Raw genomic sequence first — 23,399 nt, 5'->3', positions numbered from 1 at the left:
ACATGTGACCTTGGACCAATGCCTGCTGGGCATTTTATAAGTTCTCCCCAGTATTATTCTCTGTATTTTATTAGCCTGAATAATTTTGTGGTCCTTTATCAGACCACTGATCTTTCACAGACTATTAACAGAAATAATAAAGCATGGGTAACTCTAGAGCAGCTTTATTGCTCAAGCTACACTTGTGATATACCACTGAAGAAGAAGACAAATTGAAGATATCCATCTGTCAAAGTGTGTGAGTGCAGTGGCACAGATCAAAATAGTGAGCATATTTAAAGATATACCATTTGGGTACTTTTTATATTAGAAGATACACTCCCAATTTAAGGCAGCCTAGTTTGTCTACGGCCTTTCAGCAGGCAAGCAAGAGCACCCAAATTCAGCTGCTTCTTCTCTGAGTCATCCATTCTAGCACTTCTAACTTTAAAGGCAGTATAAAGAGATGAACTTCCTGTGCCTAATGTCAGCCTTTGTAAACAGCCTCCCTGTGTCATCCTCCAGCCACTTCAGGGAAACAAGAGCTCTGCATCAGTCTTACAGCATAAAGAGAAATAACATTAGGCAAACATTAGAAATTATTTCCTTTTCTTTTTCATGAAAGTTTGAACTTTTTCTGCTCAAAGAGCTACTATAAAATAAAGGCACTTATTTTATAATTTGCCATTTCTTAACCACAGAGCTTTGCCCCATTCTACTAAGATAAATGGGAGAAAACATCTTCATCTGGGAGCTGTTTTCTTTCTCAGATGTGGAAGAGTAAAATAAAGAAAGGAATTTACTTTCAGAAACTAAACAGTCAGCCTTAGCTACTTCCAGCTTCCACAAGAGAGTGTGTGGCCTAGTACAGTGACCCTTTAACTTGTTAGAGTCAAGAAACACCCCGGTAGCTCTTGTGGACTGGTTAATCAAAATGGACAAAATTTAAAGGAAAGAGCAATGTTCCAGTTCCATCAATACCAGCAGCTCCCATTACTGCTAAAATGCCAGCTCATCACAGGACAGACCCCTGAACAGCCTCACAAAGCACATTGCCAGAGTAAAATATATCTGCTTCACGGAGACAGAAGAGCTCATAATGATGTTCTGAAGATTCACCATATATGGACAGAAGATAAGATGGTTTAGAATACCTTCTTTACTATTATTGACCTTTGATTCTCTATACTTTTAGACATATTTTCATCTTGCTCCCTGGTGAACAGATTTTTATATTAAATTTCATTGCTGTAATTTGTGAATTGTAGATATGGGGTTTTTTTTCTTCTCAGGTGGCATTTACTTCTTGGAATGGTTTAATTCTACACTGTGACTTCTATCTCATTTAAAACCTAAAAATACATGGCACATATGTGATGCACACAGCACATTGTCCTCCATTGACTCTGTCGGGACTGAAACTCAAGTGAAGAGCTTTCTGGATGTAATACAGAGTCAAGCTGTTAATGAAGATAAAAGTCAGCAAGGCTTATACAAGATGACAAAAAGAGAATGTATTTCAGCGAAAGCTAGGAGCATGATTCTTCCTAGAGATTATGCTGAGTCCTCAACTGACTTAAACTGGTGTAGTTTTGCCAAGTATATGGAGCTGTCATTTGTTTCCAGTTTCTCAGCTCTGGGTTTGCACTTTCCCAATCTTAGGTTGCAAAGCTTTAAAGTAAAAATATCAAGTCACTTGTACAAGGATGCACACAAGTATATGAAAGAAAGATGGCAAAAAAAGGGCAGAGACATTTTGCCGGTAGTCTTTTCCTTCAGAATATTTTATTAAATGAGTATTCTGACTTAAACAAGCACCAGCACTCATCTTGAGCTGTTTCTGTCTCAACTTGCAGATTTTTTTTCTACATGAACAGCTTACTTTTCACAAGAAATTTAAATTTATTTATTTATTCAAAACGTTTTCTCCAAGCTAGCCAAACCCTACCAAATTCAGTCCTGCTTCAAATTAGATACCTTGCTCATATCTGTATACCCTAAATCTTGCTTTCCTCAACCTCCCTAATTTATTTAACTTTTAGTGTTAAAGAAGCCCTCATATTCCCAATGTGAGGGAGAATTAACATGAGCTTCTATGAAAAACAGGCTGTTCAGAAAGTGAGGGGTTTACTAAAACAGGGCCTTAATTGCAGACACTCATAGAGCCATAACATTTGTAGAACTGACTTTTTGCTTTAGTTGCTACAATAACAAACCTCCAAATCCAATAAGACTGCTTTTGGACTGCATCATTAGCGCTGATGATACCCCAGTTCCCACAGTAGGACTGAGCTGGGCCACTTGGTCATTGTTGGTTCAGGTCTGGCTTCTGTCATGGATGTAATTGTCAAGAGATGTGAAATGTCTTGTCACCTTCAGTCCTGTAAATTTTACCTGCCATTCTAGATTTAAGTATCAAATGTTTCAGACAAAATTCAGAATGCAACCAGCATGTCCTATTCTGTCATGCAGGAGTTTCTTTCCATAAGCCAATAACAAGTAAATACTTGGAGATCTGACATAAATCACTTCTAGTAGGACATTTGTTAGTCTGTCTAGATATTTCATAGATAACATCAAATTTTGATTCCTGGCCAGACGTTAATACCAGAGAATCATTATGTGATGGCAAAACAGATCTCCCATTGGCTACATTTCCCGAAAAGAACATACATTTTCTGAGAACATTTGCTTACCTTTCCAAAACCAGGAAAATAAAAAGCTCTGGTGTGAAGAAGCATGTTTGTAATAAGCTTCGGTATTACCGCAAAAACACCTCAGCAAATATTCTGCTTCACACCTTCTGAGGTACCACTGAGAGGCTGATAATGTCTCTGCTTTGTAGTACTTCAAGGATAGAAACCTTGCAGGGTCCAAGAAAATAAAAAGAAGGGAATAATATTTCCAAGCTCCAGGCAAGAACAACTTGGAGTTGTCAAAAACACAACATCTAGACATGAGAACTATCCATAAAACATACTTTGACAAAGACTACCTTCCTTTTTCCCAGAGGTTTTCTGCTTTTCTCTCTCATGCCAGTCCTAGTGCTCATGAGGCAAGCTTGAGGGGCTCTCGGATCCAGCTTCAATCCATTTTCTTTTCTTTTTTTTTCTCTTTATTTGGAGATACTCTTTGCATGGATGATCAAGTCACTGCTCCCCTGTGGCAGCAGAGGAAGCAAATGTGGCAGAAAGCAACAGGAGCAGGTAGCAGGGGTGAGGGAACAGCAGAAGGCCCTTGAGATTTAGAGCCCGGTTGATCACAGCTCGCCTGGTTGCACCCAGTGGGGTGTCTGCTCTCCCCTCACACCCTCACCCCACCTCATCCCACCCACACAGGTCTGCTGGTGCAGCTGCCTCTCCTGGTTCATCCCAGCCTGTCCCTGCGACGGTACCTGGGCTATGGAAAGGGAATATCAATAACTTTGCAGAGCAATACTGTCATCCTTTCCCACTCCTCCAAAAATCAAGACACACAGATTTATTTTTTCTTTTTCTTCTGATCTGACATGAGACTTTTCTCTTTCATGCTTAAGCAAGCTTAGGTCTGTAGAGGGCTTCTAAGATATGATTCATCTGACCTGTTTCACAAATCTAGCTTAAGATGAGATGAATCATGTCTTACAACTGTTTATTCCTCTCCACAGACTGCAAAAGAAGCTTGGGGACACTGACTCAGATTAAAACCTCTGCATTACAAACCTCAAAAGTTACTTGATTGCAATCCTAGTGTTCAGTTTCAACTGCTAATGAACAAACAGAAAGGAGGTGAAAAAATCAGAGAGCAGGGAATGTGTGCAGATGACTCAGTGTTATTCACCATACTCGAGCTTTGGGAAAAAAAAGAGTGAGAACTTCGAGAAGAATCTTGCCAAAGGCTCACAGATAGCTGTAACACAAAGAAAATTTGTGCTGGAAAAAGATAAGAAGTCTTGCAGGGTGTGTTTAAATTCCTCTCTTATTGTGAATAAGAGCCTCTGAAATAACTGTGACTTCGCAACAGAAAATTTGAAATACTGTTGCACACTCTAATTCACAAACACATCCCAAGAGTCAAAGACAACAAAGATAATTGTAGTGGCTGGTTTTAGTGAAATTGTGTATGTACATGCATGTAACTGAGATTGAGCTTAAGCAAACTGCAAGACATCATAATTTTTACAATAATGACACTATAGCTATGCATCCCAGGTGGGAACTGGCAGCTTTGCTGCTACTCTATAAATCACACACCTCTCACAGCTACTAATCTGCTGCAGAGATCTTTCAGGCTAGCAAAGTGACAGGAAAAAGAAGTGCAGAAGAATAAAATGCTAAGAATAGAACCAGTCTCTTGATTGCTGCTTCACAAGCTGCCCTGTACACTGAATCCCACCTCCTTTTTCTTTTTACTTCTATACAAATAAGTATTTCTTATATTTTTTGTGAATGCATTAATATAAAAAAGGCTTTAGTTTTTGTTTTTTTTTTTTTTCTTTGAGATGGGTTCATCTTTAGGAAACTAGATCTCTCGATCTCACTCCTCACCCCATTCTGCTTTGTTGCTTTGTTATTCTTCTCATCTCACTTCCCTTGCTGATCCTCCAGAACTTTTAACATGATCACTCTAATGCGCAGTCCCTACTCAGTAAAGGGGCTTTAAAGCAATTATCTTTCATAGCACTTCACTGCTAATGCTGACCTGGAATTTCAGGCAATGTCAGCCAGAGCTGCTGAGCAAGGAGCCACAGGGTTCTTCTCCTCCATCTCAATGCTCAGTGCTCCTGGTATTTTCATTCTTCTTGAAGGCAAACTCACTTTTAGACATCAGTATATTTCTTTCCTTTATAAATATGCATCCTATATATTGTTCAGTATTGGCTCATGCTGATAAATACTTTCATTAGACAAGTTGTGAAAATTCTTCCTATTTGTTAGAAAAAATAACCCTGGGAAGGCTATGTCTGGCTGGAAAAGATATACTCTTTTGGGAACTATTTAGGAAAGAAACAGATACTTTTATCTGCCTACAACCCCCTTTCTTAAAAAAAAAAAACAAACAAAAAAAAAAAAAAAAAAAAAAACAAAGCAAAAAACCCCTATTTTCTAAAGGTGCATCTTGGGGAGGTACCAGGTGAACAAAACCAGGATACTGAAGTCTTTCTCCTCTTCAAAAATCCAACTTATGCATGACAGTCTTTTTCCACTGCCCTTTACACCAGCTTTAGGGAAAGAACTACCTGTATAGGTAAGTCTTGGCATTCCCATTCAGTCTCTGGACTCTATGGAGATACTTCATTAGCTAAACTATTTTTTAAAAGATGATGGTGAGACAGTTCTCCGGGTCTGAATTTCTCACCTTCGGGAAGGACACAAGGTATGGATCAACGTGTCACTTGTACCACAGTGAAGGCAGCCAAGCCTGCTGAATTGGAGAAAAGAGATGTATAGCACAGTTAGACACGTAAAAAGTGCATGAATCTATTTCTATGCACACCTGCTCTCTCCTTAGTGGGGAGAAGATCAGCATCAGAATGGTCTGTCTTTGAAAAGGCAAAGTCACAGCACTGTTATTTCCCTTTGGTGCACACCCTTCAGGGAAAAGCCTTTAAGAGAGGCGAGGGATAAAATGGATTCTCATTAGTCTGCTTATTCCCAAGTATAACTCAATACAGTTAAAATGGATTTTCCCCCATTCTCTAACCTAAGAAAAATAAATGCAGAAAAACAAACCTCTTTTAAATTTTGCATCCTCTACGGGGAATTAATAATGTATGAAATTATTCTTCCTACGTTTTCTGATGTATTATTGGCATTTACTTAATGAAAAAGCGAGAAATTCTCCTCATCATAGACTACTATTCCTAATTCAGTGAAAACTGTGATCCTGACACTATGATAAATTAGAGATCTGCACCTGGCAGGATACTGGATGTGAGAACATAAAGGTTTTGGATTTCTGTATATTGATAAGCTAGCATTTTTGGGGAAGATTACCCCACACACACTTATTGGGAAAAAAATCAGGTAATAACTTTTATTCATTTGAGCATGAGATTCTAGCAGACAACCTTTAACAGCAGGTCTGGATCTGAATGGTACTGTTTGAACACATTTTGAATTGCTGCAGAGCTCCAGATTAATAGTGCTGCAAGATCAAAAGTCTGTGATGCAAAATTTTAGTGTTGCAAGTCATAACATAAAACCCACACTGCCTGCTTTTAGCAGATTCTCATCCACCAAAGTGCCTTCATCAGCCTGTGTTTATGGTTCAGCTCTACACCTGTAAAAGGCTGAATTTGGCCTCAGATGCCACAGAAAGCATCGTACAGCCCACCCTGGTGCTGGGAAGGGTGGTGGGTCTCCTTCCTGCCCTCCCTCTCCTGTCCAGGAAAGAGCAGAGCAGATGAGCTGATGCCCACCTGGGAAATCTTGTCAGCTCTTCCTGGGAAAAAAGGGAATGGGGCTGCTGTGAGACCTGGACCCAGCCTGGGCATCACTTGTGCTTCCTCTGGTTACTTCATAGGAGTGACACAGATTCCCTCAGCTGTTATTTTGGGGGACCAAAGTAAATTTGGTTAGCCATGTATAAAGCTCTGGAACAGCACATTTCTAATAGGTAGGTAGAGTGCTAATTTAATGGTAAATTATATATTTGGGTTAGCAGCTTGGCTGCTTTGTTGTTTGGTTCTTTCAGACAACTTGGATGGCAGCCATCAGCTCTCTGTGATTTATCTCTATTTAATTTTTCCACTTTTTCAGACCTTTGGCTGTTGGTAATTCAATTTCTGGCAAGTGCAGACCTTCACTCCCTATTATAAGTTACACCCCAAGGCAGACATACTGCCATCTGTACTGCAACAGTGGTGGTAGCTTGTGGATGCAGGGAGGGCAAATGTCCAGATGCCACTTGGGCTCTGAAATAGCTTTAATACACAAATTGCTGTTTGTATTAGAAATATGATCTAAATCCAAATATGAGCCCCTCAAAAACATTAGAGTACTCTCCCAAGGGATCACTCCCCTCTGTACCCCACTTTTATGTTTTGTTTGTCCCAACAGCTTTCATGGATGAGGAAAACTAAGTATTTCTTTTGCTCAGCCTCCAAAACCATCAAAGGAGGAACTAATCCCCATCCAGTCATCCTTCATACACACTCACTTCACTTCTCACATCTTCACTGATCCTCTCCTCCCAATCTCCATGCTCTCCAGAAAAAAAATCTTCTTTTGGGAGATTTGAGCTTACAGCAAATTATCAGCTGCTGCTTTCCTGAGAAATATATCTTGTTCCCAGGTACTGGCATCAGCTCTCCACAGGTGGCAGGCACAGAACAGTGCCACAAGGTGCTGATGCATTTAAGAGCAGGTGGACATCATCCCCTGTCCAGCAAGCCTGAAAACAATACTAGCCTTGGCCTGAATTAAAATGGGATAATCATATTATAGACATAAATTATCTCAAAATCTTTATAAAAGGCTCAAAATGACATCACCTTCTGGGAGGTGAGAAGACAATTCAGGAATGCCCAGATCAGCACCAGTGTGGTCCACCTTTCTGCCCTCCTGTGTGACACAGGGCCTGACCCCACACTCACTCACTCCTGAGTCAAACATATAATTTCTCAATGAGCTATGGCACAGCTTGATGAGCTACTAGCAAGAAACAAGGATGTCGCTACTTCTCCATGAGATGGTTATCCTGAGACGTAGAAAGCCCATGTGACCATGGTTACATCTTCCTGGCCTCTGATGAGAAAGGGAGACTGCATTGGTTATCCTGCATGATAACCAATGGGGTGGAGAGCTGCTCATGACACCAATGGAGAATTGCTTTGGTTCTTTTTATGTCTCCTTGGAAAAATATTTCAATGTACAAACTGGCATCTCCTAAGCAGAAATCCACCTGATATTATCCAGGCAGAGTTTCAGCTGTCTCTATCCAAATGCTTCTTTATATAATGATAATGCATCTTTAAACTTCCTGAACTCCACAGTGAGAATGTGAAAATTTCATTTGCTCCTTGTTGATAGGCACAGCTTTCTATAATACACATGCAAACAGCCTGTGTGGGTGACAGTCCAACATACTCAGCCTTCAGTTCTGTTTTAGGGCTACCTTCTCAAAGAGAACAGGTGAAGTGGAAAGATCTCTAACACCCATCCTCTGATAAACTGTTCTGAAAGTCATGACAAAAAAGGTAAATCTATCATAAGTATTTCCTATTTAAAATGAAAACTCCATTCTTATTCTCTAAAGATGTCTTTGCTGTTGCCTCAGCAAAGTTAATGAAAAAGAAAGGGAAGCTCGAGCCAGAGAGAACTGAGAACAACTTAAAGACATTTGGGGAACGTGGAATTAAATTCTGCTGGAGGGTAATATTCACTTTCCACATAATTTTGTTTTTGTGGAATAAAAGACTTGTTACAGCTTGGCAATGCTTTTTAAGAGATCTAAATTTCTAAAAGAAAACAAACCCTTTAAGATGCTTGACTTGTGTTGTTCCAAGTTATTACATTCTTTAGCTCTAGTCAAGATGGTTTTGATATTTTAACATCTATTTTATTAACATAAGCAGAAGTTGCATTGTGTCTGCATAAGATGTGACTCAAAGCAATGATTTTTTATTATTTTAATGTAAGAGTGTTTTCAAAAATGTATCAAGAAACCTGTGAAAGCAATTTGTACTTTAGCAAGGATTTTTTTAAAAATTAAGAAATTAAGAAGAAAAATGTTTTAAATAAATACTGTACTCAATATCACTCTACTTACACAAGCAGCAGGTAAAGCACCAATATTGTCCAAACTTATCACATTTGCACTTTAAGAAGACTTCCAAACACTCACAAAGTGAAGCATGGACTGCAGAGCCTCAAAAGACGCAGCTCTAGCAAAGCTACTAGTCATGGAAAACCTTAACCTAAGTATTTGGGTGAGCTAGCAAAGATTAATGTGCAATATGGTTTATATACTTGGAAGATCACAAGATTAGAAGAATAGAAAAAGGTGAGATTGCTTTCTACAAATAGCGAGAATCCTGTAGGCCCTTGCTGCAGTTACAGTTTAGTGGGATCCCTTTGAAGCCAAAGGATAAGCTATCCTGTGTGAGAACATCAAAGTAGTCAAATAATGACACATTGGTGTGGCAAAAGCTATGGCTTTCCCTTATCTGTTCCCAGCTCTGCATTTCTGCAGGGCAGTGTGGAGAGCATACCAATGTGCACAGGGATGGCCCAACAGATACGAGTGCTCGTCCGTGAGGATAACAAATGGTGCAATTATCAGAGTCACAACAAAGTGTGGAACTGAAAAATTACTAATTCAGCGTATATATCACATTATCCAATCTACCTGAAAAGAATGCAATGGGAAAAACTGTTATGAATTCTGAAAAAGTGTTAAAAATTCATCAGATCATGGAAAAGACATCTCCCTAACCTATGAGCCGTTTCCTGGCCACTTACCGCATTTATTCCAGCAGTCTGTGGGGTGGATCCATTAAAATGTAACATTAGCTAGGGAAGATATTCCCTGTTTTCTGAATGTTTGAGAGCTCCTTGAACCCAAGATTTCGAGCAGCTTTGTAAGCAAAAGTGACAGTGTTTATCAGGGAGGGTAAAATATAGGAAAATAATTATATACACTTGTCGTTAATTATTTCACTGTTGAAATGCAAAAACTGATCTAAGAAAAATAATTATTAAGAACTTTTAAGAATGAAAATACAATGATGATTTTCTAAATTAATTTAACAGTTGGCTTACTTTAATTAGTGATAAATTGTTTATTGCAAGTTTCTTTAATCACCTTCTATTTACACATGGGAGCCCAAATCTTGGTTGAGTTATAGAAATCACTGTAATAATAAACAATGCAAGATATTATCTAATCCTTATGGGTTTGTGTTTGTTTGTGGAAGAGACAGCATTATTATTATTTTTGTCTTACTTTAATAAGTTGTGTGTAGACCACCTATTTTAATTTAAAGGTAGGGAGCATGGAGTGAGCAGACCTTTTCTAATCATGGGCATATCCACATGTCCTGTGTCATATCCCATCAAAAACTCATCAACTTCTACTTGAAATACATATTTTCTTGCAGTATTATGGGAAGCCTAAGTCATAATTTCACTTATCCAGCTGATGGGAAAATAACTTCTAACCTTCTAACCTTCATGGCTAGTTTACACCTCATTGGTTTCATAAATTGCCTTTTGCTATGAATCTGCTTCTACTGGTTTCATTATTTGTCCTAGTGACATATCCATGGGCAGCAAGAGCATCTTCTCTCACATTTAATTATTTTTGGACAAAACCAGCCAAGTTCACTTAGTTCTCTTTTGTTACAGCAAATTGTGTTTACCTCAGAAAGTCTGCTCCATTTCTGTTTGAGTCCATTTTACTGAACTTGAAGAGCAGGACAGTACTTTCTATTTTAGATGGATTGCAATAGAAGTTGAAAATTTACTAATTTCCTTTGGGTGCACACCACCAAATACATCTTAGGATCATTTGTCTTCTCCAGAGGTCTATATGAAAGTCTAAACTGCTACAGACAAGGCTTCTCTTTGTCACCTTTAGTCATCCTCGTAATATTGAACACACAGATGTCCTCCTTTTCCTCAGCTATTTTTAGCAAATGAGCTTCGAGTTTATAGCTAAAATCTTATTTTATGTTACAGCTCAGGGAAGACTTTTGATACCAGACAGACAAAAAAATCATCCCAGTATTAATATTTTGCAGCTTATTAGCACAGCATACTTCTGCTGAATTTCATTGCACACACAGAGCTTCATTTGAGATGATTAAAATTTAATATCAAGACGTTCAACTAAGCTATGCTGGAAAATCTGCTATTAAAATTCGTTTAAGTTTCATTACACCAATCCATGGAAAAATCAGCTATGACAGGCTCAGGAAAGTTCACATTTAAATAATGCTCTTTATATCCATACAGGGCACATAGAAAAAAGTCTGCACCAAATACCACAACAACTTTTTAACACATTACACCTTTGCTCAATCTTTGGGGGTGTATGGGAAGAAAAATGGGAGAGCAGAAGAAAGGACAGTGCTTCGAGGTAAAGGTTTCTGATCTCATTGAATGGAAAAACACCAGATAAAACATGTCAAGAATGCAAACAAAAATGAAGACTGTTTCCACAGCGTCTAATAATCTGTAGTAATATGAATAATAAAACCGCAGGAGTTACTTTGGCTTGAAATTTTTGTTGGAAGGAGATAAATTAAACAGCAAAGTTTTGAAGTACTTTTTTTCTCAAACATATCTGGTGACCATGAGGAACTGTTAGAAAAGATAAGCATGAAGATGGTTGGAGTTTGGGGTATTATTTTTTTTTGCCTGGACTTATGGCAATAGAGGTTTCTTTCTTTGATATTTTTGGTTTTGTTGTAATTGTTGTTGCTTTGGTTGGGTGTTTTGAGGAGGCAGATGTTTGTTTGTCGGTTTTTCTTCTATTTTTTAAATGGTAATAATTTATTTTAAAACTTTTTTCCAGTTTTATCAACAGTACTTAGTTCTTGGAGAGCTGAGTCTCCATTTTTGACTGGTATTCTAATCAGAGGAATCAAAGTCCTCTAGACACACTGTCCAATCACAATCAGCAGACCTGCAGCTGGTCTGGCTTGGGTGAGTTCCTGGCAAGCAAACTCCAGTTCTGGAACTACATGGCCATAAGAATAAACTTTACTTTCCTGATGACAAACTTTAATATTTTTGATGATTCCCTCACTCTTGTTTGATAAACCATATTAACACAAATAATATTCCCTCACTCTTGTTTGATAAACCATATTAACACAAATAATATTGATTTTTTACATATTTTTGTACTCCCTTTTTCTTATTGTACATTGTCTTGCCAATGTGTATGTCCTATCACAATTTCCATCATATCTCTTTTGATCCATGACTTTTTTTTTCTAGTATCAAATCATATCTCTCTTTACCACGTTCTTAGTTATAACAGGAGAGGGAATCGGTGATTCAAAGCTTTTTTTCATTATTCCTTCATATTTTGCACCTGCTGCAGAAGGAATTGTTTTTTCCCAGTGTGGAGATAGCTCTAGCACTGGTGCTCTGTGCAGGCTGTGGTGGGTAATTGAAATCCATCTGCTCATGAGGGATCGCTACATCCAAACCAACAACTCGTTATCTTGGCTCCTGCTTCCTGCAGCTCCCTGTGGGGTCAGATCTCCCTCTTTTGGCCCAGTTCTCTGTCCTGTTATTTAAACATACACTTCACTGCCCAGGCCTTCTCCAGCACAGACCAGACCTGGGGGATCCCACAGCAATCAGCGGCACATCAAAGAGTTCATCTTCGTTCCACCAGACCTGTGATCGGGGCCAAGACAGAAAAGCTTTCTCGAACCATACCCCCTCAAAGCTTGTGAACTCAATCCTTAAATCTCACAGGATTCACTACACACCCGTGCTGCCACTTGTGAACATATTCTTACTCTGGCCCCATGTGTATGGATTAGAAAACGCATGGCATGTTTAGGCACATGAATGGCAAATAGGTTGCATGTGACCTTTCTTTTCTATTTTTCTCTTAATGAAATTCCATTATGTTGGAAAGAATTTTAATGAAATGCATGCAAGAAACAAGCAGAAATTGTTTTTAAATTAGATTTAATTATACATTAACTGCGAGTCTTGTATGCAATGACCTGATACAGTACTTAACATGTTTATCATTAGAAATTTAATGATAAAAACAACCAAGAAATGCTTTTGGTTCCTCTAACAGTTGGATAAAAGCATAATTTAATTGGCTTATTAATGGGTAGAAAGTCAGAGGGATTCAGGAATATGACTCTCTGCCTAGAGGATTAGAATAAACAACTATGACAAGAAAACAAAAATGTTTATATTTCCACTTTCTCAGATGATAACTTTTAGCAGTTATATAGGATATGAGTACTAAGAAAGTAAATTACTTCCCCAGTGTTACATTTGTCAAAGTTATCTCAAAGAGTGGTAGCTGGAGATGTTTTGTGAAGTTCCTGTTTGCTGCAAGAGTCTCTGTCCAAATACAATAATCATCCATGAGAGACTGCATTCTTTGCACATTCTACTTCTACAGTGATGCTGAAAAATGAAACTGATTTACCTGCTTATCTATTCCAGCTTTTGTTCTTTTGCTAAGAATCCATTGACCCATGTAACTATTTTCTTATTCACCTCATAACAGCTTTCTCAGAGAGTTGGTGAGCTCATTAATTTAAAGAAAAGCTATTTTGATCTAAGACTAGACAACATGAAAAATTCATCTCTTCTGGAAATTCTTTATTTCATTTATTTTGTTTTATCAGCCTTGTTATTAAACTCGATTTCTCATTTGACCTTATCTTTCTTTAACTGAGGGACATGCATCCAATGATACTGTCCATGCTCAAATTCTTTAATCTACTTCTAGTCTTCACAGGAACCCACACCTTACACAATCACTGTGATAACCATCCAAAATGTTGTATTACAACTAGCTGTTTTTCAGCTCTCCCTAACATATTCTTAGTTGCTTTTGTTGTGCCTTTTATTTTTCCCATTGCTGCTAACAGCCCTTTAGTTTTAGTACCTTTTGCATTTTTTCTCTTAAAATTTATGACAAGGGACTTTGCTATTCCAAGGAAAATCTACACAGTCAGGCAGAAACTCAACACAGATTTTTTGCCTGGGGTGTAAACTGGCAGGATGCAAGCTGGCTCTGATCTGGAATTTGATGTAGAGTTGTGCATAAGCAAATAAACTTGGCCAATAGTTGCCTCCAACACCTAATTTTCCCTTTAAGGCACTTTCTACAGTTCTTCAGTAATTTCCTTATGTGTGCGTATGCATACATATATGTATGTACACACATACATACTTTGTTGCAGCAAGTCTGGTTTTTGAAGTATGATTTCAGGGACTTAAAGTGCTTCTCTTTGCTTTGATTTTGCACAGCACTTCACAGAGTAAGCATTCTTGACATCTTAATCTTAGGGTCTTATATTTGTGGTCCACTGTTGGTTTAGGAAAAAAGAGATTGATGCATACAATTATCAGGAGCACACAGAAAATTATTTAAGGCAAATTTTTGACTTGCCTACTTTTGTGTGGACTATGGGCTATCCCAATTTATTAAGGCTAACATTGCAATTATTCTAATGCAAAGCAAGTAATTTAACAGGTATATCATTTGAGGGGTGGGATTTTATTCTTTCTTTTCCAGGCCAAACTGTAATTCTGGGCATGGGAGCCACCCCACTCTGCACCCAGAAACCAACCACTTCCAATGAAACAGCAGCAGAGAATACTTTCTACCCAGCATTTTGCATCAACACTGCTCATGCAGCTGAGAAGCAGCTGGCCAGATCTTAATTGAGCTTTTCCAAGTAATGGACCTCAGCATGGGATCAAGCACAAAGAAGATATGAAGCAACTGAAAAGGAGAGGAGGTGACAGACATTCAAATGGTAAATGAAGCAGCAGTAGCTGCTGTGGGCAGGTGTCTCAGAGATCTGCAGCAAATTTCAGTCTGGAATGCCTGCTGGATGATGCCTCCTTCCCACCTGGCCTCCTGAGGTTACCAACAGCCCCTCTGGAATGTTTTCTTCCCGTGGCGGTTCCCGCACCTGTACCAGGGATGGCGGCTGCACGCTGGGGCTGGAGCACCCACAGCTCTGCTCCTCACTGTGCTGCTGACTGGGGCTGGACCCCATGGTGCCCATGGAGCAAGCACCCTCCTGCTGCTGAAAGAACCCCTTGCTCCTTGTGCCAGCAGCTACCAAACACATTGACAGTCTCCTTCACCCTTAGGACACACAAACCATGGAAGACTGATGGAGGCTGCAGTGCAATTCAATCCCAACTCATTTTTAAAACACCATCCTGTGATGAAACAGTGCAAGTAACTCATTTTCCAGGAAAAAAAAAATCCTCATTAGATGAAAAATACATGGAAACAGCTACAAAAAATATGTCAGAGCTGTACTGCAGGGTTTCAGTATCATTTGCCTCATACTTATTACTGAAATTCACAAGACTTGCCATGATATGCTGATAGGCTACAGCTGTAATACTTGAAGCTGTTGTTAAGAATTCAAAACATGACAATCAGAACAGTTCTCTTTATATAGAATTTGAACATTCATTTGCTCATTCATTGCAAAATTAGGTAGTAGAAGCAACCAGAAGCTGGGAAAGCAGCCAAGCAATAAAATTGATTGATTGCCCAAATGCATAAAAATCATATCCCCAGCTTTCAAACAATCTCTCAAAAGCAGAAGATCAGCTCTTCAACATTACCAAACAACCTGGTTAGACAGGATGGCAAAGCTGCTGTTACATGGAAGACAAAGTTTGTCTGTGAGGAGTAGCTTACACAATTACTGGTTGCTCAAAATAGTGTGCATGTCCATAAGTCTCTCTCTTTTTAAATGAATTACCAGAAATTATTCAGAAATTTAATTTTTCTTTATTCCTCAATTACATAGATATACAGCTATGTGTTGAGGGAAAACATACCAGTCACATCACCTATGGGTTTTTTCTGAAAAGGTGCACTCATTTTACTTTTCAGCTGCTTCTTTCATAAGGCTACAGACCACTTCCCCACAACACATCAGTTTTCTTTTGTTCATACATTACAATCAGAGTGGATCAGTCCTTACAACCGAAGGGTCCAGATTTCAAATTATATCCATCGCTTCTGGACTGCCACATCATTCTCTTAAAGTCAACATTGTCCAAACCAAGTGTTAAACAAACATTTATAGTATGAATTGGGTATAAACTGCAGAAATGAAAGCAAGTTTGGTGTATTCACAGGCAGATTTTTCAGTGAAAGGCTGGTATATAACAACCTCTAGTTGTCATCAGAAGAATGAGAAGAACTATTTAAAACTAAGCAAATAATTCAACTAAGGGTATTTTAATTAAGCAAATTAACTATTTTTCATAGAAAGAAATCCCAATAGGAAATCTGAATTCAGCCTTGGAGAAGGTGCTGAATACAACCCCCTGTGTTCTAGTCAAAGTCATCTCAAAAACTGTTTCTGATCCTCACTAACTGAATCAAGGCCACAGCTGTGCATTCAAAATCCACATGGGTTTTGGTTATTATGATGTGTGACAGCCTTAGTCAACATGAAGGATCAGAATTCATGGCACAGAGCATTCAGAAGGATTCAGTGTCTTGCCCTGGCAGAAGCTATTGAAAATCCAAGCCTTTTCAGGCTCTGATCAAGGGAAAAAATCACTGCTGACAGGTACAAAAACTTGTTGAAATACTTCTCATACGTGAAGTTGCTTATGAGACAAAAATCTAGCAAATATATGGCAATAAATATCTTCAAAGACTTTTGCAAATATTAACTAAGGAAAATTAATTTCACTAAAATTTCTACTTGACTCTTAAGTGGTTGGTTAAACAAAACAGCCAAACAAACCTACCTGCATGCTTAAACTAGAGCTTCGGAAACAGATTTGATTCACATTAATTACTAAAAATAATAAAGCATCATGAATTTTACCTACATATATTGAATGGACATTACTCAGCAATCTCTGAGCTGTAAGAGTTGCAATAGTCTTTTTGGTTTTTAAATTGTGATTCAGTTTTCCATATCATTGTAATTACTGCAGCTGCACTGTTGCCAGCAAAATCCTAGACTCAAGCTCTTGGCTATGACAGCACATCTAAGTAATCACCATGACTAGTGGTGATCATCACTAGGCTGAACTCAAACAGGTTTCTTTTTATGAGCTATATACATGAGCAAAAGCTAGAGCATGTTTAAACAAAGCAAATCAATTCAAGTAAAGCCTCCCTACCTAATAGATTCACACAGCTTATTAAGATGAGCAAACATTAAGAACACCCATCTTCTAAATGAGAGAAATAAGGCCTTGGTTGTCCTATCCAGGCAGGGCAGGGCATAGCCCCAGTTTCAGGATGTCTCAGTGCTCAGAGAAGCAAATCCATTATAAAATAAGTTTACTGTGGACTTTTCACTCCTTTGTTCATTGTTTGTTGCCCTACTTTGCTACCTAGCAGAGCTGTTTTGGTTAGCTGATGACTCCTGACTGGGCACGTCACCTTTGCAGGACAGCAGGAGTCATGGCTATAGTGACTTCTTATTCAGCTGGGCTTTTCAAGTGACAGGACAGCTTCTTCCACTTCCCCTTCTAGAAAATCCCCAAGTACTTCAGAAAATTGTAAGGTGTAAACAAATACTGGCTCTAAAGAAATATTTAGAGTAATATTCTTAGTCAGTGGAAACTACCAGCATCATTTCCTATAACGAAAACTCTCCCTTTCACATATTTTATTCCATCCCTAGTAAAACTTGAAGAAATTGCCAATATAAGTTGGTCAACAACTGTGTCATCCTTGGACAGTGGCACCTCAGGTGCTACAAGCTTTTTCCACTGACATGTCCATTCTGGGACACCACTGTAATGGCTCTAGTTAGTCTGTGAATTAGCCATTGCCACGCTAGGGCTGTAAGCGATGAATGCCACACTACAAACATTCTTTCCAAAAGGTACTCAGACACACACATTTGGAGGCAACAGCTCCAAACCAAGAAACTCTACTCTCCTTAGATTATACCATACTGGAGTGGGAAGGTAGCCAGAGTATTACAAATTACATCTTTGAGAAGACATATTTGGTCTGATTTTCCTTGTATTTTGCCCCTGCAGTTGTAAGTATGGACAGCACAGGCAATAGAAGTGTGAAAAAAGGCTATTATTTTTATTTGCAGCACTTAGCAACTCCTTAGCCATGGTGAATTTGTCCAGATGAGTGACTAGAATGAAAAGGACTGGAGGGCTCAAAAGCTCCAGAACAGGAATTGATTAGCTGAGAATCTCTTATCAGAGGCACTGGGCATGGGTCTGTGGTTCATATACACAGACACAAATCACATTCAGAAATTGACTGCTTAGTTCATTATGTAAATTTTTACATCTAATTACAAAATACATGCTAAAGAGTGCTTCATATTCCAAGGGATTTTGATCTCTATGAAAATTATTAAATACAGAATTGGTAACTAGATTAATCATTTAATAAAAATTTTAAAAGGAAAATGTAGGAAAATTAAAATAATTACTATACAACACTGACTTCATGCAGAATTAATTCAGAATTTCAAATAGAAAATCCAGTTTGCTTGGAGGTTTTCCTGTTTATCATATTTTTAAAACTGTCTATCTGACATCATCATTTACTTTGCACAGTACATCTTGCAGTCATTTCTATTCTCTCTCTGGTTGCATAGCCTCCCTGACCAAACAACCTGAAAATACATGGTTGCTTATGAAGAGAATTCAAATCGATAAAATGCTAATATAAGTGGTATTGAATGGCATTAGAAAGCCACCAACATTACAGAGCAGATAAAATTAGCATTCTTCTACAACATTAATACTCCCTCACAGAATGCAGCTCAGAGCACACGCCTTTCTCTATCTTTTATTCAAATTAACTCCTGGCTTTTCCTTGTTTTGTGGCTTTATAGTAATGCAGAATTATGATGGAACACTCAGTTGCTGCCCATGTACTATTACTCACAGGAGTTCCAAACCCCACCAGGCAACCAAAATATACATTGAATAAATAATGTGGTATATGCCACATGAATATCGGGTTCTGTCATGAAATTAAATATTTTAATACTTTCTTTTGATTTCTTCTCCCCTCATCAGTCAGAAGTTACTCTCATGAGCTGCAGATACTCCAAGTTCTATGGTTAGAGCAGTATTTCCTCATTATCTACTACATATAATACATGGATAGGGCCTGAAAAATGAACTTTTCATACACAAGGATTGAATTCTGCAACAAGCTGCAGAGATGCCATGTATTAGCTAAGGCACAAACCCAGGTTCCACTTGTTTTATTGAAACAGAGACATGTCACACCATGGCACCACAAAACTTACAATTCAAGCATTTCAATACAGCATTTAATCACAGCTGTTAACACTTGACAAGAAGAGCCCTGTTTTTCCTTGATACACGTTTTCCTCTAGACCTTCAACTTTGAGATTTGAACAGAAAAGAAGCTTTTTCCTCACTGACAGAAGTATACATGGATAAGCTCAGTGCCATCTTGACATGTTTCTTTTAGCTGGACTTATTTTTCCTATCTTGACTTACATTTCTTCTTCAGACAGAAAATTCTATGCAATTGCATTTATGATTCTATGTAATAGCAGGACCATTAAAGAAAGACAGGTTCACAGGCCAGAGGAATCCATCTGTTTCCAGATATTTCATATAAAACATCATCTTCCCTCTGGTGAAAACATGAAAGCTGCAATATCACAGTCTGTCTTAGGTGTTTCCAAGGTGGGATCTCCTCTACAATTCTATCTGTAGTGGGTTCTTTCAGAATAATTATTTCAATATGCTACAGTTAATGTATGATACCTGAAATGCAAATCCCACATCTCTGGCATAGTAGAATTTCTTCCATGACATAAAATTCAAGCTCTCACTGCAAATTTATGGTGTTACAATGATGCTTTATGGTGGGAAAAAAAAAAAAAAAAAAACAAAACAAACAAAAGCCCTAACTGAAAAGCTCTGCATTATAATTTTTCATTCTTTTATAAATTTTCACTGACATCAAGTGAGATACCCTCTTTGTACTGAGCATCCATGAATAAGCTGGGAAGTAGCCTGCTTGATCACAAGTATTTACAAAGCAAATCTCAAACTGTTCCAGCAGTCCTGCAGTGATGCATGTGGAGCCTGATATTCTTTGTGCTGAAGTCAGATACATTTACATCAGTGGGAGGCTTTAGAGAAACAAACTGGAAAAAGGGAGGATAATGATCAAGACCGTTGAAGTCCTAGGGGAAGCTGAGCACATTGACCCAGACTAAGGCTAGGTAACACACCATGATGTAAGAAACTGGGGCTTATAGGAGCAGGAGATCAAGCAGGAAAATGGAAGAACAGATAAATGAAGGGAATTATCAGAAGAATGTACATCACAAAAGGTGAAAATAGAGGCCTATATGACCAATAACTTGGAAAAAAATCCATCATGGTGATGGTCAGCAATTTAGATTAGCTTAAGGCAAGATAAGGCATAAGACTTGGAGATGAAATTATTGACATCTTGAGCAGGGGGAAAAAACACCAAGAGAACTTTCTGTATTACCCTATTTCTAAGCAGAATCGAGGAGGATCAAACTCACGATCCTTCTTACTCCCTTAGGTGTCATATGAAGCTTATACAATACTTGTAAATTTTTTAGACCTGAATGTAGCCAAATCAGAAACAATCTGGTACAAAAAAAAAAAAAAAAAAAAAAAAAAGAGATAATTTGAAAGAGCTTCTGCAATAAAGCCTCCTGCTCCTGCTGAAAAACATGAAACAGAACATAGAAAAACACTTAGCAGATAATGTTTCTGCAGGTTTACAATAGTCTGTTTCAGAGAAGTCAGGATACTTTGCCGCTCTATCATGTCAGTCAGTCTGTGAGGCTGAGAATGAGCAATCTGACCAACTGGAAGCACAACAAAGGACCAGCAGGAAGTTTACTGACAACAACAGAAGATTAAAGGAGATGAACAATTGCATTGAGTGTCTGCTTCAGAATTGCAACTGGAGAAGGAGTACTGCTGAGGAAAAAGAGACCAGAGGAAAAACAGAAGGATTCTATTCTGTGTGGGATCTCAGGATTTGAGTCCTGGCATGCCGAGCCCCCGAGACCACCCTTGGGGGGCCCGGGAGTCCTGGAATGTTGCCAGAAGTGTCTGGTGGCAGGACTTTGACCCTACACGGGAGACGACACCTTTATGAAGATAAGAGGGCCTCACCGGGGTGAAGGGTGGAAAGATTAGCTAATTAGAGGGTGAGAAACAGGGTTTAGGATTTATGTACAGAGGGGTTTAGAGGAGTAAGATGGAGGAATTGGGGTGTGTCCTGCCCTCCTTCTTCTGCCTCCTCTCCTCCATCTTCTTTGGCCACGGTGGCACCTTTGGATTGGTTATTGCTGAGAGTACATCGAGTTATAAGAGTAGATGGTATTGGAGAAAAATGATAAATATTGTATACGTCACAATGGGTATAAAGATACGTGGCTGCCCGGGAGGGCAGAGACAGTGTGCCCATGGCTGACTGCTGAGCGGATCTTTGTTAGGCTGAAAGAACATCTTTTAGATAAACAATTAATAAACATAAAACCAGAAAGAAGAACTGAAGCCTCTTCTCGTCCTTAAACACGCGTGGTGCCCCAAGGCCACCCCGGGCCTTCCAGGCCCCTCAAACAGCCGAGATAAACCGGACAATTCTGGACTCGCAAGGACAGAAAACAAGAATGCACTCAGACTAATCTCCCATTAGGGTGTCCCAAGACAGGTTGACTGTGCATAGTTTCATCAAAAGAAGACTTCAACACTGACCAATACATAGAATTTCCTTTAGGAAGGGAGAATAAAAGTATCTTTGAGATACAGGGAAAAGCATTAATAACTTCAATGAGAATTATATATATTGACACCCTGCTTGCAATGTCCTTTGGAGAGCTGTAAATATGAGGGGTCTCTAGGAAGATGAAAATTCTGACTAGGAAGCATCAAGATGAGCTATATTTATGCAGAAGTAGCTATGAGAAGCCATATAGGTATAGGCTGTATGATGCTCCCCTCCAAAGTAAGGCACAAGATATAAATCAGTGACTATAATGAAGAAACACATACACTATCTTTAGATTTACTATAAATGACAGGGGAATCACTTCCATTGGTACTGAAAATTCTAGCTACTTTTGCATGCCATATCTGCATTTTCCCAGAGCTCTGAGCTGGGTTCTGCATTGTGTCTGTAAGGAAAATCAATAATTTCTGAAAAGAGCAATGGGGAGGGTTCTCTGTATCTATAACAACCACCTTCATTTTAGCTGCAGGTAATGTTTAGAGGAAAAAACACAGAAGTGATTAGATCATTTAGAGAAAGTGCATTTGCCCCACTTGATGAAATCTATTTTCTGGATTTTGCCCAAAAGGGAAAAAACGATGGCTTAGTCGATGATGTTTCTAGAACAAACTGTTTTGAGTTTATTAATATCCTTGACAGCACTGGAGAGTGAAATTATTGGAAAATTATATTTGAAACATTACCTGGAAGTGTTAAGCATATGTTCCAATAAACTGAGATGAATTAATTCAGCTCTCTAGGTATTATTGACTCAGAGTAAGGATACTAAAGTTTAATCAGAATTGTGCTTCTTTTTAAACTATACTACTTTCACAAAACATACAGTGTAGTTTAAAGGAAAACTGTACATTTGTTATGATTGCATTAATGTTAGGCAGAGTTACATCACATTACAAAAAGGATTTAGTTAAAATTAATGTACAGCAAAACTACTAAAGAAAATTCACCAGCACAGATGATCTTAAAAATATATAGTGAGGTAACTCTTCTTTGCAGATAATACAGTATATTGTATTTATACTTCTACTGAAAATTTGGTCCTGCTTCTCTCATCTGTCATTAACATTAAATCAATATACTCACATGGACTTAATGAAGAAAAAAGGACCAAAATACTATTCAATCAGTACGGACACTTGACAGTACGTCATTTTTAAGAGAGATCAGACTTCCTGAATTAATGTTTCTCCTCTCATCTTCTACAAGAATGTTATTGTCATAAATGCAGAGTATTGAAGGACATAGTCAACCTTAATCTAATAGAGTATTAGGAATATTGCATATTTATTAGTTGAATAATTTAGTTATGTAACAGGAATAATGCACAGATAGGCCATCCTTTGGATCCACAGACCTTGTACACAATACATGCAAGATTTCTCCAAGGCTGAATTTTGCAGGCTCTGTGTATTAACAGAATAAAAGAAGGGGGAAAAAAAGAAGCTAGAGGCATTTGAAAAGCATGACAGCTCAGAGAAATCATCTGCATACCATCTATATGACGCAGCTAGAATAAGTCCAGTAGTGTTCACCCAGCTGCAGCCTAAGGGATCTGTCATGCAGCCAGCTGCTGCTGCTATTTGACATCTGGGATCTGTAACTGGCATTGAAAAGCAAAAAGGAAAAAGAAAAAAAAAATTAAAAAAGGGGGGAAAAAGAACTGAAGAGTTATGTGAGGTTAACAATAACAAAAACAAAATTCCCTATCTCTTCCAGCACTAAAGGCTTTTCTAAAGAAAGAAGTAAATTTTGTTGCCGCAGATGGAGCCTCCGTGCCCTGCATGCATACAGTGCACAAATGAAAGGTCAAACAATGCCTGGCAAATGAGTGAAATGAGTGTATCACAATGAAACTTCAGAGAAACACACTCATGCTGCTAAGAGCATCTCTGTGTGCCCATATCTGACCAGCAGTTTTGTAACTTACAGCTCCACTTGCAAAGATTACCACTGCTAATTCGTGCCGTGGGGCTGAG

General features: G+C 38.4%; 1 protein-coding gene across 3 annotated transcripts in view; it reads right to left on the bottom strand.

Moving 5' to 3' along the window:
- DHRSX (dehydrogenase/reductase X-linked) overlaps window positions 1–23,399 on the bottom strand; it is a 186,357-nt gene that overhangs the window by 64,633 nt on the left and 98,325 nt on the right. The window lies entirely within an intron of this gene.

This window comes from Zonotrichia albicollis, chromosome 2 (genome assembly GCF_047830755.1).
Source record: "Zonotrichia albicollis isolate bZonAlb1 chromosome 2, bZonAlb1.hap1, whole genome shotgun sequence".
NCBI classification, from domain to species: Eukaryota; Metazoa; Chordata; class Aves; order Passeriformes; family Passerellidae; genus Zonotrichia; species Zonotrichia albicollis.
This window is presented reverse-complemented; position numbering and strand designations above follow the sequence as displayed.